General features: G+C 53.6%; 1 pseudogene; it reads right to left on the reverse strand.

Annotated features, from left to right (window-relative positions):
* Positions 1 to 5,272: 5,272 nt before the first annotated feature.
* On the reverse strand, positions 5,273 to 6,069 carry LOC128782902 (olfactory receptor 14J1-like; annotated as a pseudogene).
* Positions 6,070 to 6,639: the final 570 nt, after the last annotated feature.

Consider the following 6,639-nt stretch of genomic DNA (forward strand, 5'->3'; position numbering starts at 1 on the left):
TGGTATCTTGTAATTGGCGGAAAAATTTGCATTGCAGACCTTAGGGTCAGTTATTGAGTTAGAAGGGAAATAATCTAGGTGTCATTTCTTAATTGGGTAGTTTAGTTTTAGATTAGAGCTAAAAAGACCTTGTGGCACGAGTTTGTTAGCAGTTCTGTGCTGTTTTCACACATGTAAGGTCTGAGTGCAGAGTGTGCTGAAGTCTTGATAAGAATAAAACAAGAACCTGAAGACTGAAAAAATCCTGTGTGTCTGCTTTCCTAACAAAGAACTGCTTCAAAGGGGCTTCACCCTGTCAGGGGAGCCCTCAGGGAGTTGCCCGACCTGGGCCCACAAACTCACAGAGGGATCTGGACAGGCTGGAGCCGTGGGCCCAGGACAATGGATGAGGTTCACCAAGGCCAAGGGCCGGGTCCTGCCCTGGGCTCACAACCACCCCAAATCCCTGGCCGTGCCCTGCCCCTGATCCCCACAGCCTGTCCTGTTTCCTTCATCCCTGCATTGCCAGGGACTTTCTGGGACAAGGCAGCTCTGCTCTGGGGATGGAGGGCTCCAAGTGCAGCCACTGGATGGAGAACCACAACTCATCAGGTTTGTGTCCTTTGGGGGTCAGGAACTGGTGAGACTCAGAGGCACAGAAAGTTTCTCTTCAGGGCCAACAGACCACAGTTGAACAGGACACAATTTAATAACAATCACACTCTTCCCTGAGCTATGTGCAACGTCCCAGCAGTGTCTGTTGAGTCCACTATCCACAAGTGATTTCCATACTAAAATTGATTTTAGACAAACGTGTTCTGTGATAGATATAAACACAATTAAGTTCTTGTATCAGGATGCTCGTCCTGGAGTGGGGAAAAAGAGCTCAAACAATTCCTGATTTGCAAAGCTGTCAGTGGTGGATGGAGAAGGGAGGTCAGGCTGCTTTTGGTGTTGAGGAAATGCTGAAACCAGCCTGACTCATTTCATCTCCTCCTGGCCTGGCTGATCTCCCCTCTTTCCCCTTCCACCCATTGGCTTTTGTCCCCACCAGGCCCCCCGGTGAAGAGCCTGGCTCTGTGTTCTCCATCCCCTCCTCGCTGGCACTGCCAGGCTGGGATGAGGAGCCCCTCAGCCTTCCCTGCTCCGGGCTGGACAAGCCCAGCTCCCTCAGCTCTGCTCACAGCCCAAGGGCTCCAGCCCCACCTTGGAGGCCCTTCCCTAAGCCTGCTCCAGCTGCCAGACATCTTTCCTGCCTTGGGGAACCCAACCCAGGCCACAGGGACCTGGATAATCCACGTCCTTGATGTCCTGGTCACACAGCCCTGGCCCCTTTTCCCCGTGTCAGGCTCTGGGGTGGATCCTGTGGAACATCCTTTGGTGGAGGCTGTGGCTCCAGGTGGGCCGGGGGGATAGCGGGGGACAGGGACCCCGCTGGGCATGAACAGCATTGGACTTGTTGGGAGAAACTGTGAGGGGGAGCTGGGGTGGAGTGACCAACCCAGTGACCTCACAGAGCCCTCCTGGGATGTCACACAGCCCCTCTGTATGTCACAGCCCATTCTCTAATCTCACACAGATGGTCTCTGATTTCCAGCCACTCTGTGATGTCACAGCCAGCTCTGTGATGTCACAGAGACAGTCTATGGTGTTGTAGCTCTCAGTGACCTCACATCACCTCCTCTTTGATGTCATAGCCCACTCTGTGACCTCATGTTACCAGATGATAAATTGTCTCCACCAGGTGAGCTCACACCTGGAGCTTGTTCTCCAAAACCCCAGGCCTATGGAAACCCCACAATGCCCATTGTGTGAGAAGGGGAGCTGGAAGTTCACCAGCCTCAGTGTCCTGCCAGCTCAGCCAGGCCCACGGGAACATTGGGGTCCACGACCACCAGGGACCACCAGAGAGACCCCCAGGACAGAAGAGAGCATGGGTAAAGGGGAGGGGAAATATGTTAATGATTTTGGGGAAATGATTATCAGATGTGTGTTTAGTCCAGGACAATCAATGAATATGTGTGCAAAATACAGAATATGAACAGAAACTTTCCTGCACTCAGCATGATCGGCTTTGGGAGGAGCTATCCCCCGTGCATCCGGCTGAATAAAGAATGCTGCTTCTTAATGCTGCACTGGTGTGAAGGAGTTTTCTGTTTTACCAAATTTTTGGTAACACTCCACTCCCAAGGAAAGCTCTGTCTCCTGCTGCTCACAAACAGAGAAGGGCTGGTGGCAGATGTGGGGGTCAGAGGCTGCCTGGGGCACAGTGACCATGAAATAATCAAGTTTTCAATGATCTGTGAAAGAAGGAGGGGCAGCAGAAAATTTCCACACTGGAATTAGGCAGGGCAGACTTTGGCCTATTTGGGATGCTGATTTGGGAGTACCAAATCAGGTACTGATTTTTTTAAGGGAAACAGCCCTTATAAACAAAGGGGTCCAGGAAGGATGGACACATTTCAAGAAAGTAATCTTAAGGGGGAAGGAGCAGCCTGTCCCAATGTGGCAAAAGATGAGCTGGTGAGGAAATGACTGTCCTGGCTGCCCATGGAGCTTTTGTGGGAACTCAGGGGAAAAAGGGCTGGCAATGCAGGAAGTGTTTAAGGATGTCAACAGGTTATACCGAAACAGAAGCTGAGAGGTGAAAGCTCACTTAGCACTTAACCTGGCAGCTTCTGGATAAAAAATAAAAATGTTTTTTATAAAAAAAAAATTATAGCAAAAAGGAGGGGAATTACAACCTCTACTCTTTATTGGATGCAGTGGAGAATAGAACTATAGATAAAGAAAAGACTGAGCTACTTAACATCTTGTTTGTCTCAATTTTCAATATATGACAGGTTGTCCTCAGGACAAGAGTTCTCCTGAGCTGGCAGATGGGCACAGGGAGCAGAACAGCCCCTGTAATCCAGGAGGGAGCAGCTGGTGACCTGCTGAGCCACTCAGATGCTCACAGGTGTATGGGATGGGATGGGATCCATCCTAGGGGGATGAGGGAGCTGGTGGATGAGCTCCCCAAGCTGCTCTCCATCATTTCCCATCAGTCCTGGCTCAGCAGGGAGGTGCCAGAGCACTGGAGGTGCCAGTGTGAGCCCATCCCCAAGAAGGGCTGGAAGGAGGATCTGGGGAACTCCAGGCCTGTCAGCCTGACCTCGGTGCCCGGCAAGGTTCTGGAACAGATCACCTTGAGAGCCATCACAGGGCACCCACAGGATGGCCGAGGGGTCAGAGCCAGCCAGCGTGGATTTAGAGGGGCAGGTCCTGCCTGAGCAACCTGATCTCCTTTTATAACCAGGTGACCCAGCTGTGGATGTGGGAAAGGCTGTGGATGTGTCCATCTGGACTTCAGCAAAGCCTTTGACACTGTCTCTGACAGCATTCCCTGGAAAAGCTGCAGCCCACGGCTTGGGCAGGTTCCCTCCTGGCTGGGAGATGGAAGAGCTGGCTGGAGGCTGGGCCCAGAGAGTGGTGGGGATGGTGCTGCATCCAGCTGGTGTCCAGTCCCTGCTGCTGTCCCCCAGGGATCTGTGCTGGGCCCAGTCCTGTTTCACATCTTCACTGATGATCTGGGTGAGGGGATCGAGCCCACCATCACCAAATTTGCAGATGACACCAAGCTGGGTGTGAGTGTGGATCTGCTGGAGGGCAGGACAAGAAGACACAGCCTTGAGCTGCACCAGGGGAGGTTGAGGCTGGACAAGAGGAAGAAGTTCTTCACAGAAAGGGTGAGTGGGCATTGGAATGGGCAGGCCAGGGGGGAGGTGGCAGAGTCACTGTCCCTCTGCAGTGGCATTTAGTGGCATGTCTGGGTGTCAAGGCGGTATTAGGTCATTGGTTGGACTTGATGATCTCCAAGGTCTTTTCCAGCCTATTTGATTCTGTCATTCTGTGATGATTGGGACACTCTGGGGCCATTGTGACACTGCAGGGCCTCGTGGAACTGAGAGGACCAGAGTGACACTGTGCAGCCCCATAGAACCAGGGCTCCATTGTGGTGCTCTGGGCCAAATGGAAGCAGGGAGTCCCCCGTGACACTGGGTCCTCGTGGAACCACAGAGGCCATTGTGACACTGCGGGGCCTGGTGGAACCCAGGGGTTTCACCATTTGGACACTGCGAAACCAAGGAGAGCATTGGGAGAGTCCAGGGCCCAGTGGAACCAAGGGGCCGTTCTGACACTGCGGGGCCTCACGGAACCAAGGGGACATTGTGACACTGCAGGACCTTGTGTAACCAAGGGGCCACTATGACACTCTGGGGCCTCAAGGAATCTGGAAGGCCGTTGTGACACTGTGTGGCCTCGTGGAAACAAGGAGTCCATTGTGACACTGAGGGGACTTGTGGAACCACAGAGAGCATTGTGACAGTGTGGGACCTCATGTGACCATGGGGTCTTTGTGACACCCTGGGGCCCCATGGAACCAAGGGGCCACTGTGAAACTGCGGCACCAACGAGAACATTGTGACACTGTGAAGCCCCATGGAACCAAGGAGTCCATTGTCACATTTTGGGGCCCCATGGAACAGGAGACCAGTGTGACAGTGCAGGGCCTGGTGTAACCAAAGGGACATTGTGACACTGAGGGCCCCTTGGAACCAAGGACATCTTTGCAGATGACACCAAGCTGGACATGAGTGTTGATCTGCTGGAGGGTAGGAGGGCTCTGCACAGGGCCCTGGACAGGCTGGATCCAGGGCCCAAACCCAACAAGGTGAGGTTTAACAAGTCCAAGTGCTGGGTCCTGCACTTTGGCCACAACAACCCCTGCAGCGCTCCAGGCTGGGGACAGAGGGGCTGGAGAGCAGCCAGGCAGAAAGGGACCTGCAGGGACTGATGACAGCAGGCTGGACATGAGCCAGCCGTGTGCCCAGGTGGCCAAGAAGGCCAATGGCTCCTGGCCTGGATCAGGAACTGGTGTGGCCAGCAGAACCAGAGCTGCTGTGCCAGCACTGATCTGCCCCCAGCTCTGCACACAGACATTGCTGCTGCAGCTCCAGAGAAGGCAACAGAAGGGCATCACTGCAGAAAATTTGCTGAGAAATCCTTTAGTTCCTTTAAAGCCACCAAGAGAGCACAGCCCCTCATTTACACAGTCTGTGGCCATACAGAAGGTGGAGAAACAAAATGAGAAATGGCACAAATATGATATTTTCTTGTGGATAACATTAAAATGTAAAACAAAGAAAAGAGCGTCCAGAATGAAACCAACAAGAAGTATCCAAACGACTTTTATTACAAGTGATTTGCAGAAATTGGCCAGCAGTTTAATGTTTCTGAAACCATCCAGTCATCAGTCTCCACACTGCAGCTTGAGCTCCTGGTTCCTCAGGCTGTAGATGAGGGGGTTCAGGGCTGGAGGCACCACCGAGTACAGAACTGACAGGGCCAGATCCAGGGATGGGGAAGATGAGGGGGGCTTCAGGTAGGCAAATGTGCCAGTGCTGAAGAACAGAGAGACCACGGCCAGGTGAGGGAGGCAGGTGGAAAAGGCTTTGTGCCGTCCCTGCTCAGAGGGGATCCTCAGCACAGCCCTGAAGATCTGCACATAGGAGAAAACAATGAACACAAAACAACCAATACCAAACAGGCACTAACAGCAAGAAGCCCAATTTCCCTGAGATAAGATTTGGAGCAGGAGAGCTTGAGGATCTGGGGGATTTCACAGAAGAACTGGCCCAGGGCATTGCCATGGCACAGGGGCAGGGAAAATGTATTGGCCATGTGCATGAGAGCATTGAGAAAGGCACTGGCCCAGGCAGCTGCTGCCATGTGGGCACAAGCTCTGCTGCCCAGGAGGGTCCCGTAGTGCAGGGGTTTGCAGATGGACACGTAGCGGTCGTAGCACATGATGGTCAGGAGAAATACTCTGCTCCAATGAAGAACATAAAGGAAAAGACCTGAGCAGCACATCCTGAGTAGGAGATGGTGTTGGTGTCCCAGAGGGAATTGTGCATGGCTTTGGGGACAGTGGTGCAGATGGAGCCCAGGTCGCTGAGGGCCAGGTTGAGCAGGAAGAAGAACATGGGCGTGTGCAGGTGGTGGCCGCAGGCTACGGCGCTGATGATGAGGCCGTTGCCCAGGAGGGCAGCCAGGAGATGCCCAGCAAGAGGCAGAAGTGCAGGAGCTGCAGCTGCCGCGTCTCTGCCAGTGCCAGCAGGAGGAAGTGGCTGATGGAGCTGCTGTTGGACATTGGCTGTGGCTGCACATGGGCACCTGTTCATGGAGAAAGGACAGTGACAAGTCAGGAGAGGCTGCTTGGAGCCAAACCTGGGCCATTCCCTGTAGCCTGTCCTGCTGGGACTCACCCACCCTTGTTCCTGCTCTGGGCAAACCTCACCCAGGTCCCTCCTGAGCTCCAGCTGCGCTGGCTGAGTGTGCCAGGAGCAGCCAGGGCTGTGCGTGGGGGCTCTCAAGGAGCCATCCCTGCCCTGCTGCCCTGGGTTTGTGGCCAGAGGGACAAGGCTGGATATTCAGCATTTGTCAGGGGAATCACTCTACTGCAGACTTGCTTGGTAGCATCTACACGCACACTTCCGAGGGAAATAGATGGCAGGAGCTGGTTTTAGGAATTGTTTTCCTAGCCACACATCATTGCTGGCTCTCTGAGGTCAGACATCCCCAGCATTCCTGCTGCACTGAGATTTTGCCACTGAGAGA

Source organism: Vidua chalybeata (assembly GCF_026979565.1).
Source record: "Vidua chalybeata isolate OUT-0048 chromosome W unlocalized genomic scaffold, bVidCha1 merged haplotype SUPER_W_unloc_5, whole genome shotgun sequence".
Taxonomy (NCBI): Eukaryota; Metazoa; Chordata; class Aves; order Passeriformes; family Viduidae; genus Vidua; species Vidua chalybeata.